Source organism: Gossypium hirsutum, chromosome A06 (assembly GCF_007990345.1).
Source record: "Gossypium hirsutum isolate 1008001.06 chromosome A06, Gossypium_hirsutum_v2.1, whole genome shotgun sequence".
In the NCBI taxonomy this organism is placed as follows: Eukaryota; Viridiplantae; Streptophyta; class Magnoliopsida; order Malvales; family Malvaceae; genus Gossypium; species Gossypium hirsutum.
The window spans coordinates 94,023,546-94,037,422 of NC_053429.1; the positions used below are offsets into that span (position 1 = coordinate 94,023,546).

The window sequence follows — 13,877 nt, forward strand, 5'->3', positions numbered from 1 at the left end:
TGTGTGAAAATTTCATATTTGAATTTTGTTAATTGTAGGTGAATTTTAGTAAATAGAACTTATGTGAGAAAATTTAGAAATGTGCTAGGCAAATGTAAAGTGGCCTATTAATGCATGTTATAGAAATGATGGGTTTGCATGTCAAATTGCCCAAAATTTGAGCTAGTGGCCGACCATGCTATGGGTCATAGCATATTTTAAGCATGGTGTGTTAATGTTCATGTTGGAAAGAATAAAATAAATGAGTTAGTAATAAAATAAGGGGATGAAGGGTGAAGGAAAGAAAAAGAGGGTATCACCTTATTCTTCTTAGCCGTACAAGAAGAAGAAAAAGAGGGGGGCATTCGGCCTTTTGAATGAAGAGAATGTTAGTAAATTTTGTTAATCTTTCTTTTGAAATCTTAGTTTGTTCGGGTTAATCATCATGGTTTTCTTACCTAGCCATACTAAAATTTTGAATTTAGAGGGTTGGATGGAACTTTCGGTTATGGTATGTGTGAGAAGAACTTGATTTTTTTTCTTTCTTACCCTTAAGTTTTGATGGATAGAGAAACAAAAAGATTGTTGATGAAAGAAATTAATCTTGTTAAAACTTTAAACTAATAACACCCATGTGTGTGATAGCCGAACATAGACTTTGTTTAAAGTCTTGATCAAAGGCCGGTTAAGTGTTTTGAAATGGATATCTAAGGTGTTAAATAATAAAACTCTTGATGACTTGGGTTAAATAGCATTCGGTCATCTTAGGTTGATATTAAGGTAAGGAGCTTATACTAGTGGTAGCCGAATTAAAGAATGCTTGATGTCATGAGTAAATGTTGTTCATGTTATTTGGATGAGAAATGGTAGTGAGGTGAAGTAGAGTCTAGCAAATGAGCACATATGTGCATTAGTTGCTAAATGGAGAAAAATCGGCTAACAAGTGTGTACTAAGGCCGAATATGACTTGGAATATTATTGAGTAATGTATGTGTTTTGAATTGATGGAATGGAGAGGATGCTTTAATTGTGTTATGAACAATTATATGTTAAACTAAGGTTTGCTAAGCTAGCTATTAAGGTGAAGTGCAAATGTTAGTATTTGATTACTAGTGTATATATATGTGTATTCGCCGAGTTTTGAACTTGAAACAAAATGGTATTTAGTCAATACAAGTAACCATATTTGTGGAATATATTAAGTAACTAATCGGCCTCAATATAGACATGCATATTCGGCCACATGAGGTAGATTGGTGTTGCATGTATTCGGTTAGAGGCAAGCATATTGATGCTTTTATCTCGGCTAAAAGAGAGTGTGGGCTAATATGTTGAGTTGATTCATGATTTCATATATATGTGACTCTAATGTCTAATGTATATATGGGTTAAGTACCTTGAGTTTCTCTTTTTGATGTTCAAATGATTAAATCAATTTATTTGTTAAATTAAGCTCAAGAGCAAAGGGGATCTAAATTCGATAAAGGGAAGGAAAAAGTGATCGAATAGCCGTCGAAATCGTTCGACAACATCCGAGGTAAGTTTTCGAGTAATGAAACTTAGTTTACGATTTGATTAAGTCATGACGTATAATCATAACAAATATACGGTGATATAATGATTCTACTTGAATTATATGTTGAGTTAATTAGTCTATACGTATGATGGGTAGCCGTATGTGCATAGAGATCATGTCACGAAGCAAACCAAATCATGCTGTTTGTATGTGGCTATTGAGCCGAAAATGGGAATGCTTAATAATTGATTTGTGTTTGAATTCTAGTTATGAAAATGAAATAAAGATGTGTCATGATTTACTGATATGTGCATGAGTATTCGGATGATAACGAAGGCATTTGTGCTAGTGACTAATTCCGGGCTAACTCCCGAAGGCATTTGTGCGAGTTACTATATCCGGGCTAAGTCCCGAAGGCATTGGTGCGAGCTACTATATCCGGGCTAAGTCCCGAAGGCATTTGAGCGAGTAGCTATATCCGGTTAAATCCCGAAGGTACTTGGTTTGGGAATGAGCGATCTTGCTGTAATAATTTCAATTAATATGCTCGTAAAATCCCAACGATGAGGTATGTTTCGTATATGCATTGGATTAATTGATTCCTTTTAAATAGTATTCGCTCAGTCGATTAATGAGCTTCCGGCTTTTGGTTAAGTTGATTTCTTATGTATGAGTATAAGGGTTGGTAATGTGAAGTAGGTATGATTTTGAGAATGTGTGTATATGATATTATCTGTTTAGTCATATGAATGCTATACTTCAATTGTGCCTAATTTCATTGCTCAAAACTTACTAAACATTAAATGCTTACTCCGTTTCTTTGATTCTCTGTTTTATAGATTTTGGTTCGTCAGCTATCGGACTCGGGATTGTCGAAGTCGAAGTCGTCCACACTATGAAAGTCCTTTTGGTACACTTTTAGTTGAACTCTGAAAATGGCATGTATAGGACTACCCTTTTGTTGTTAGTCAAGTACCTTGGTGTTGTATATATTTGGATAGCCATGCGAAAATGGCTTATATATTTTGAGCATAGTGTTATAATCATTTTGTATGTATATGGTTAATGAGAGGTGTGGATATGCTTGGCAATGATTGGCCATTGGAATGGTTAATCATGATCATATTTTGTGCTATATATGCTAAAGGGCTAGTTGAATCATGGAAACTATGAAATAGGTAAAGTCTACCTTAAAGGTAGATGCTGACAGCAACAGTTATGTAAATTTGAAAAATCACTAAAAATAGTAGGAATGGAATTAAATAGTGAATAAATTATGTAATAGAACCTTGATGAATCTACTTTCATATGGAAGAAACGAAACAATCATATGATTCGTAGTTTAAGAGATATTTAAGTTTTCATGGAATAGGGCCAGAGCAATTTCTGGATCCCCTGATCTGACTTTGGAAATTCACTATAAATTAAACAGAGATAATTAGAAGTCATGCCATATATGTATAGGTTCCTTTTTGAGTCTAGTTTCATTAGAAACAAACGTCATAAGTATTGAAGCCCTGTACAGGGAGATATATAAGTCATAATACATGAAGGTCGGAGCAGTTGAACCCTGAAACAGGGGAGACTTTAACTAATAAACTGTACTAATTGGCCCAACAAAAAATTCTAGAAAACAATTTGTAGATGGAATTATGGGTCTAGTTTCAGAAAAAATTTACAGAACTAGTTTTCTAGTTTTGGAACTCGAGATATGATTTTTAAGGTGACAGTGACGCAGTTAGCTAGCTTGTCTGGAAATTTTAAATGAACTGTGTTTTACAATGAAATAAGTCCGTAAATACCTCGTGTTCGACTCCGGCAACGGTCTCGGGTACGGGGTGTTACAAATTACCATTGTCGCAAAGAATAATTCACCTTTTTATTTAATAATATCAACTTTGATAGAGGTGCCAATAATTACATACAAACTATTCACAAAATATCAACTTCAATCCAATGCCAAAATTTAGCTAGAAATCTAATCATAACAAATGCCTTCCTCTTCTACAAATTCCAGATTGTTGATCCAAAGGAAGAATATATGCAAATCTATCTCTAACTCGAAAAAAAGAAAGAAAGAAAAGGTCAAAATCACATTTCAAGATTGTCGTATAAGCGAAACTTAAAAAAATGATTATACCTACTAATCAACCTTCTTTGTGAAATCAATTGTTTGAGCTCCTGAGCTAACAATTATTGATGATTATGATTTTTTTATACGATATAGGGGGAAAAGAATGAAAAGATAAAAAAGAAGAAGAGAGAAAGTGGAAATGGTGGAGAAGGGAGTGTGGCTTATGGTTGTAGCAAGTTACAATTCAAACATGCAAGAGCTGACATTGCCGAGAATTAAGCAACATCCATTGTCGATCCTCATTCAAATAATAAAAATCATAAAATAGATCCTCATTGCCTAGAAGGGACCAATGCTTTCCTATTAGGGATTTGATTTTGGGGAAAAGTGGAAATGGTCGAATAGGGTAGATGGTTAGTTTTAGGGATTTGATTTTGAGGGAAATTAGAAATGAATTGGTGGCAAATGGGAAAATAGTTTAGTTGTCTAAGAAGGGGAAAATCTAAAATGACGTAGTACAACAACCTTAGGAAAATGTAGGCCCAAAAATGTCATCTTAAGGCTATTTTGTTGCAGTGAAGAATCAAAGACAGTCATCCCTAGAGACCCAAGTTCGAGCTCTCTTCTTCCCATTTCTTTTCCTTTTCTTTTCAACAACCTATGGTAAAAGTCACACATAATATATATACAGTAAGGAGTTGAGACTTAACAAGAAATGGCATCAAGCCTAATGGTTAAGAGTTAACTACCCTCCCTAAAGAAACCCTAGGTCTGAGTCACGCCTTCCCCAAATGCATTCCTTTTATTTTTCTGACCAACGTTTTGGGATATTTACCATTGCCGCCCCTAGGGTTTCAAACCCTAACTATTTAACCCTATTTTTCTCATTTGGATTAGGTTCGTCACTTTTCAAATACTAGTAAAATTTCTTTTCATCTTTCTATTTCTTCTCTTTTTATTTTCTGTTGATAATTATTTTGCCTTCCCAAATCAAATTGTCCCATTCAATTATTTTTATCAATTTTGCAATTATTGTCAATAGCATCCATATCTTTGCCAAGAAACAGTAAGTACGCCAATTTCCAATTATTTGATCCTGTATTTCCTTAATATTACTATCCAGTGTTAATCTTTTGTTTAATTAATTAACCTTTTAGGGTTTTTGCCAAATCTTTTGACTATCTTGTCCAATCTTGAAACCAACCATTAATTACGGTGTAAATGTCATTTGAAGGGCCAGATTTAGGTGAATCGGCCACAATAGAACGTGAGGAACATCAATCGGACACACAGTGAAAGGCGTGTATTCTTTACCAAGTCAATAGTGCAAACCGTGTGTAGGTTTAGGTACACATGGTCTCCTACATGGGTGTGTGGACCACAAGAGTGTACCACACGACCATGCAGACCTATAGATTTTAGAAACTTTGTGAACCACATGACCTCAGTCTGTTACAAGGCTTGTCACATGATCGTGTCTCTTATGCAGGGTAACTTATCAATTTTCACACGACATCAAGCTATTATACAGTTTGGCCACATGGTCGTGTACCCTTTCCACAAAACTTCAAACCTTTCACATGTCCTGGCCACATGACTATGTGACCTCTGTTTTACAATGTTGCCCAAAAATTTGTAAATTGTTCAATTTAGTCCTCATATGATTCCTAAAATGTTCTTTTTTTAGAATTTTTATTCATTCATTTGAGTCCTTAATATTATGATTATGTAAGGATCTATGATTTAATGACTGAATCGATACTATATATTGTATTATTTGTGAATATTACATGCCTACTGCCACCATAATTCTGATATACTGATATTGTTATTATGGCTACTGTTGAAATTAATACATGTTAAGCATGTCTACTACTACTATTGAACTAAATACATGTCACGCATGTCTACTGTTTCTACATGATACTGCTACAAGCATGTCATACTATATTATATGGGGTGAGACGATTGAAAGGAGAAAGTACTGACAGTTTAATAATCTACAACATTGGTGGTTCATCCACAAATTACTAACAACTTGTCTGTAAACCTTTTAACTGAAAATATTGGTGGTTCATCCATAATTTTTATTATTGGCAGTTTATCTACAAATATTGATGGTTTGTCGACAAACTGGAGTGTTATCAGATGGACGAGTTCTGAGGAGAAATCTTACTGTGGAGTGTACCAGAGTACGGGTAGGATCTTTCCTATTATTCTTGCATTGTATTGACATTCACATGTCTACTCAAATGAATTGTCAACTTTTTTTTTGCTATATGGTTGCGTTTATTCTGAAAACTGTTATTTTGTAAGCTTGTTTACTGTTTTGCACTGGTTTACATGTGATCAGACTCACATTGAGCTTCTTAAGCTTACCCCTTTAATTTTCAGCTTTATAGATAACCTACCATGTTAGGATACAGACACGACATATGTAATACCCCTTACTTGTATTCAACACCGGAACAGGATACGAGACGTTACTAGACATAAACTTACACAGTCATACAAAACCAAGACATGAATTTTCGTCCAAATTTAAAACTTTTCATGCACATGCATATCGTCCCTTATATGGGCCCACGAGGCCCAAAACATACATTAGGGGTGGTTTGGGACTAAATCGAGAACTTTAGAAACTTTTACAACACTTGAAAAAATTTCCTGTTTTGGAGGGTCACACACCCGGGTGGGTAGGCCATGTGATGACACACGCACGTGTGGCTTGGGACACGCCCATGTCCTTAGCCCATGTAACTCTCTGTTTATGATGTCATCAACATAATAAAGGTCACACGGCCAAGTCACACACCGGCCAAGTCACACGCCCGTGTGCTTAGGCCATGTGGCAAATTAAATTCCAAAAATTAGGTGCAGACTTCAAACGGCCTGGGCACACCCCCATGTCCTAAGGTCGTATGCTTCATACGGCTAAGACACACGGTTGTGTCTCTGCCCGTGTGTTTTGTACTGGGCATTCTGTTTTACCTAATTAGGGTGTAGTGGACATACAGCTGGATCACATACCTATGGGGTAGGCCTTGTGTCACACACGGTCTAGACACACTCTAGTTGTAACGCCCCAACAATTTGATAAATTGTTTCTGGAAATAATTAACACAAATATATGTCTGCTTCAGTGGTTAAGTGTTCTGGTGTGTGTGAGAGGTCCCAAGTTCAAGCCACAACTTGGGTAAATTTTTGGTATTTTTTATGAATAAAGCCTCAGTCTGGTTTAATAGGCTTATATTTGTTTGTGTGTAAAATTCTGGCAGAATAGGCTTGCTGGTCTAGAGGTTAAGTGGAGTGTCAGTTTGTTGGAGGTTCTGTGTTCGAGTCCCTACGTGGGCAAAAGAGACTATTTTTGCTTGGTTTGGTGGCTGAGAGTTTGAGTTTTACTGGAAATATGAGTAGTGGGTTAGTGGTGAGAGTTTTGAGCAGAGTTTAGGGGAAAGTGATCAGAATTTTTTCCAAACTAATTTTTCTCCCAAGATTTATTACCGTTTTTTCTCTCCCCAAATTCCCCTTGCTTCCGATTTTGTTCTTATTTTTCCTGCGTAAAATCGTCCCCTACTTACTGCTAAGTTTTCACAGTCCATTACTTCTGTTCTTTCTTTGCATTGGGAGATAATCAAAGGACTGGGGATCTTTGATTGACGTGCGAAGTGGGTGAAACCCCGATTGTGCGACAGAAGGTTTTAGAGTGCTCGTGGTCATTGTAGTTCCAAATCAATGCCAGGTGTGCACCTGGAAACACAGAAAATGAGAATCGGCAAAAGCCAAAAAATGAATCTGTCGACGCCACACGGGCATGTGGTTGCCCGTGTTGTAGGCCGTGTGGCAAAACACTGGCGTGTGATTGATGAGCTAGGCCGTGCGAGCAAGACACGGGTGGATGACATGGCCGTGTGATGGCCAGTGATGCCGTGTGTAACACACGGGCTCGTCCTATTTGGCCGTGTAGGCTACACGGGCGTGTCTGCCCATATGGGTGAACCACACGGGCTTGTGGAATTTTGGGCCAGGCTGTGTGATCCACACGGTCGAGGCCAATTTGGGCCGTGTGGGCCACACGGGTGTGTGAACCACACGGGCAGACCACATGGGCATGTGAGCCTATTTTTCTAGAATAAGCTGTAAGGTTGGATGGGTCACCCAAGTCAACTGTGGACCTACCGTAGGGTCAGTAAGTGCTACATAGACCCTTCATTGAGTATTCTAACTATCTAATTTCTATATCGAGTATGATCTGATATATTGCATAATAGCATGTCATTTTTGTATGTTGCATTGCATCGGGGTTGGGATAATGATATTTGGAAGAAGTATTCTGAAAGGCTTTTAAACCTGATATTTGGTAGCTTAGCTTGATTATTCTGTTTATGTGTCGAACTTCGGTACAGTATGGTATGTAAGGATGGATGGGCTGATTATATCCCCACATGGTACGTAGGGTTGGACGGAGATAATGTGTAGAGGTTGGTGGAAAGGATTCTGATATTCTGATATGCATTCTGTATCTTATTGGGCTGAAGCCATAACATATTTCTGACTCTATATCTGAACTGGGCTAAGGCCTTAATTTGTATCTGGTTTTGTAATGGATTCAGGCTTAAACTGTATATACATGATAAATTTCTGATAATATGCTATGTGCACGTTTTCTGTGGGGATTACACATTGAGTTGCAAAACTCACCCTTTTATGTTTTATCTGTTCAGGTAATCCCCAACATTAGGTGCATCGGTGCAGCGGAGGTCTTGGTGGTGACTACCATGATTATGTACTATATTTATGCAGTTTTCTTAGTTTCCTGCTTCCTCTTTTAATTTGGGTTTTACTTTGTAATTTCTAGGACTTTTGGACTATCTGGTTTTAACTTGGTTTATACTTTTGATGTTTTATTTTCGATAAGCATCATTAAAACTCTGTTTTCACTAAAAACAAATGGTTTTTCTTTTAAGCAAGGGTTTTCAAAAATTAATTACGAGTTTCTCTTAAACGGTTTGTTATTAAAGCTTCCGCGAAAAAGAGATGCGTTGTATTCATAACAATGACTAAGTAACTGGAACGATTTTTACTCGCCAATTATGATTTCAAAGGCACATCATGTAACATTGACAGATTCGGCCATAACGACTAGACCGGGTCTGGGGTGCTACATTTAGTGGTATCAGAACTAGGTTGAAAACTCAGCTGTGGATTTAGGTTTTAAACTTGGTTTGAAAGAAATGAATTGTAAATGTTTTGAAGCATTTTTTTTGGAAAAAGTAAGTGGTACAACGAGTCTCCAGCGCCGATCCTATAAGTTTTCTGAAACTCTGTTTAGAATTGTAGGCATTATACCATATAGAGAACACTCTAGGTAGTGTAAACTGAAAACTGTAGTGAGACTACTACTCACGACAACCGACTCTGAACAATCTGACACTGCTCTGTATAAAACATCTGCTAATAAATATTGAAACTGTAACTGATCCATAAAATTTGTAATACAGATAAATTCCATTACACAATGAGTGCACGAGGTATCCGCGGGCGTGGTACTAGAGGCTGAGGTAGAGGCTGAGTCCTCTTCCATGGATGATATACCGAACTTGGATACTAGTGAGACACTGGTATCACCTGTGACAGAGACTAGGTTTCATGATCGTGTGGCTGGGGACAACGCACTGTCCCAAGCCACGCTACGAATTTTGGAAAGGGTCACTTGGCCCAACATTGTATCTGGAGGCCGTGGGTCAGTTAAGGAACGACTCCAGTCCAATAGGGCTAAGTTATTTAAAGGTGTCACTGCAGTCACCCCTAACGTAGCTGAGTATTGGATGGAGGCCTGATAAACCGTAATTTATACATAAATTTACCCCATGTTTAAAGCATTTTATGGATGATTTTCCATAAGAATTGGTGAATTTGATGCTCCTAATGCTTTAATTTCAGGTTTAATACTTAGGAGAGCATAGGAGAGCGAAAGGAACGAGAAGTAGGCCAAAAACGGAGAAATTGGGCCAAAGTACGAACTCAACACGGCCTAGACTTCCTCACACAGGCATCCCACACGTCCGTTCCATTCTAACAGGCTCGAGCACGGCTTGAAGTAATCTTACACAAGCGTGTCACACGGGCGTGTCCCTACTTAGCCCAAGTTGAGTCCAATTCGGAAAAGGCTAATTTTGTGGGCTCATAGGCATTCCAAAGCCTATAAATACACCCTAGAAGAGGAGAAAAAGGGACACACAGAATAGCCAAGGAAGCTGATTGATTCATCTCAGAAGCCGGATTCATCATCAAGACTGAAGATCTCTCCTCAATTCCCCTTCAGGAGTTTTGGTTTTTCTTTATGTTTTGTATTTTTTATTATTCTGAGATGTTTTCTTATTTAGTTATGAACTAAATCCCCTAAACACCTAACGGGAATGAAACCTAAGATGAATCTTTTTATTATTTTCTGAATTGTATGATAAATATTTAACTTGTTCTTAATTATGTACTCTTAATTATTGTTTTGATATCCCAAGATACTGATTCAAGATAAGCTTTTATTCAGAGGAGGAATAGACCCTGTCTAAGAGTACATTTATCATAATTAAGCGGAGTTGATTGCGCGCCTAGACATAGGGTGACAAGATTTTTCTGGATTAGGGTGAAACCTAATAAGGGGATCCATAAATCGAGTTAATGTAACCCTGGAGTGTTAATTAGAGAAAAGTCTCGGTTATTCAATCTAGGGATTAGACGTTATTAGTCTTGAATAGGGATAATAACATAACTTAGGGATCTCCATGGAACAAGTTAAATGAATAAATCGTCCGATTCAGAGCCAGAATAACAAGTACAGTCTAGGTGGATTTTTCCTTAGGTATTGTCTTCATTCAATCGATTTTTCCAAAAGCAATTCCCCAATTCCATTCTCTGTGCATTCTTAGTTTAGATAATTAGTTAATTAAGAAAAAAATCTTTTTATTCTTAGGCTAGATAATAAAAAGACAGTCATTACTAGTACTTTTAGTTCCTTTGGGTTCGACAATCCGGTCTTACTAAAACTATACTACTGTTCGATAGGTACACTTATCTACATCGCGATAATAGTTAGTTTCAAGAACGATTAATTATAAATATTTAAAACTTATCACGAAATAACGCGATCAAGTTTTTGGTGCCGTTGCCGGGGAACTAAGGTATTAGGAACACTCAATTTTTATTACTTTAGCCATTTATTTTTCTTGCAATTTAATTTTATATTATTATTATTATTACTTACTTATTTACTTTTTCCTTCTTTTGGCAGGTTTTTATAGTTTATGACTAGAAGAAACCCGTCAGGGCCACTACTTTTTGACGAAGAAATCAATCGCACAGTTCGTAGAAACCAAAGAGAAATAAGGTGAAGCTTAAGATACACGAAGAACGAGCAAGAAGACGATACTCAATCCCCAACCGAAGAGATGGCTGAAAACCAAGGCAATCAGCTACCTCCTACAATTGCGGTTAATCAAAATCCTGCTCCACACACTATGTATGATTATGCTAAACCTTCTTTAACAGGAACTAAATCAAGCATAGTTATACCTGCTGTAGCGACAAGTACTTTTGAATTAAAACCTAACACTATTGAAATGATACAACAATTTGTTCAGTTTAATGGTTTGCAGGATGAAGATCCCAACGCTCATTTAGCCAACTTCTTAGAGCTATGCGATACATTTAAAATTAATGGCGTTTCTGATGATGCCATACGTCTTCAGTTGTTTCCCTTTTCATTGAGGAACAAAGTTAAATAGTGGTTGAACTCGTTACCATGAGGGTCAATTACTACTTGGGAACAAATGACAGAAAACTTTTTACTAAAATATTTTTCGTCGGCTAAAACAGCTAAATTACGTAATGATATCTCTTCTTTTGTGTAGATGGATTTAGAAACACTCTACGATTCATGGGAAGGATACAAGGACCTTTTGAGAATATGCCCTCACCATGGGTTACCACTTTGGCTCCAAGTACAAACATTTCACAATGGTCTGAATCCTTCGACTCGACAAATGGTTGACGTAGCTGCTAGCGGGACCATCAACAATAAAACACCAAAAGATGCCTATGAGGTTATAGAGGATGTGTCACTGAATAACTATCAGTGGCAAGTCATGAGGACAAAGCCAACGAAAATAGCCGGCGTTTACAAGTCGATTCGGTCACCATGCTCTCTAATCAGGTAGAACTATTAAATAAAAAGATTGATGGTTTTCTTAATTCTTCACAGGTTCATCCAGTAATGCAGCACAAAACAAGTGGAGGTGGAAAAAACCATTCGGAATACCAACCTTATGGCCACAACATGGATAACGAGAAATTAAACTACATGGGTAATAATCCTCGACCTCAAAACAATCCATATAGTAACACTTATAATGCAGGTTGGAGGAACCACCCCAATTTCTTGTGGGGCGGTCAAGGAAATCAAAGACCACAGCATCCTTCGGGCTACCAACAACCACCCTACCAACAGGAAAAGAAGCCTAACCTTGAAGAGATGCTCTCAAAGTTTATGTCAGTGTTAGAAACCCGTTTTTAGAATACCGAGACAGCACTTAAAAATCAACAATCATCGATCCAAAGGCTCAAAACTCAGATTGGCCAGCTTTCCAAACTAACCTCCGAACGGCCACAAGGTAGTTTACCAAGTAATACCGAACCTAACCCAAGGGAATAACTCAACACAATTAATATTCCAGATGACGAAGGAGTCGTTGAGCTTGAACCAGAATCGAGGCAAGAAACTGTGGTAAGCAAAGGTCAAGGTGAGGTAGATCAAAATACAAATAAAGTAGTGACTGTCGAATATAAACCTCATGTGCCATACCCCAACGCGACAAGGAAAGACCGCTTAGATGAACAGTTTGGTAAATTCCTTAAACTCTTAAAAAAATTACATTTTAACTTACCGTTTATTGAAGCTCTATCCCAGATGCCAAACGCAATGAAATTTTTAAAAGAACTTTTAACAAATAAGCGAAAGTTGGACGAGGCATCGCATGTGGAGCTGAACGTAGTTTGCTCGGCCATACTCTAAAATAAACTACCCAACAAACTAAAAGACCCAGGGAGCTTTACTATTCCTTGCTTAATTGGTAGTTTAGATGTTAATCATGCATTAGTTGATCTAGGGGCTAGTATCAACGTCATGCCTTATAAAATGTTTAAGCAACTAGGTCTCGGGAAACCCAAACGGACTAGGATGAACATTCAATTAGCAAATGAAACTATAAGATTCCCTAGAGGTATTATTGAAGATGTGCTAGTTAAAATCGATAAATTTATATTTCCTGTTGACTTTATTGTTCTAGACATAGAAGAGGATAGCAACACTCCCTTAATTCTAGGAAGGCCCTTTTTAGCAACTGCTAAAACCATCATTGATGTTGGAACAGGTGAACTCACACTCCAGGTGGGAGACGAAACAATCACCTTTCAAGCTCGCAATTTTGGCAACGCATCAGGAATTTAACGTGATCATTTAAACCATTCTACTAAAACTAACAATATGGTGCAACCTACTTTGTAGAAAATGAGTTTGAAGGAAGCACATGAGTCGTTCTCAAGCACTAGTAGAGGACCTATTCATGAAGATCAAAGATTACGAATCGAGGAACTCAATGAATGACGGACGCAGAAACCAAGAACACTCGACAAACTGAAACTACGCCAAAATGAGCTCGATACCTCTCAAAATCAACTTAAGGTTGTGATAAGGTCTTATTAGATGCCGCAGATCCCCACATTGTCACTACCACACCGAATGAGGAAATCCCTCTTATGGTACTCAGTATTTTTCCATTCGGTACGGTGAAGGTGAGTCATCCTAAGTTCGGCGCTTTTAAGGTAAACAACACTCGATTAAAACCTTATTTTGATGAGATTGAAAGCAGGAATGAGGAGTATAAACTCCTCAAACCACCATGACCATTCACCAGAGAGGTAAGTCGAGCTTAGACTATAAATAAACGCTTCTCGGGAGGCAACCCGAGCACTAACAATATTAATTTCTTTAAATTTTGGTATTTAACTCCTAACTTACTAATAGAAATCTTGAATACAGGTGTTTCCACAGAGACACAGCCAAGCACACGGGCGTACTTAAGGCCGTGTGAAAAAGATTTCCCCAACACAGGCTACGATTAAATGCCACGGCTGTGCGATATGGCCATGGTCGATCCTGCTAAAACAACACGGGCGTGCGACACGCCCGTGTGGAAGAACCGTGGGCAAACCTATTAAAACAGCACGGGCGTTTGACACGCCCGTGTGGAA

General features: G+C 37.7%; 1 non-coding gene across 1 annotated transcript; it reads right to left on the bottom strand.

Annotated features, from left to right (window-relative positions):
• Positions 1–11,446: 11,446 nt before the first annotated feature.
• LOC121231177 (small nucleolar RNA R71) lies at positions 11,447–11,553 on the bottom strand. The gene has a single exon (XR_005929244.1). It is a non-coding gene; the product is annotated as a small nucleolar RNA R71 (small nucleolar RNA).
• Between the last annotated feature and the right edge of the window lie 2,324 nt (positions 11,554–13,877).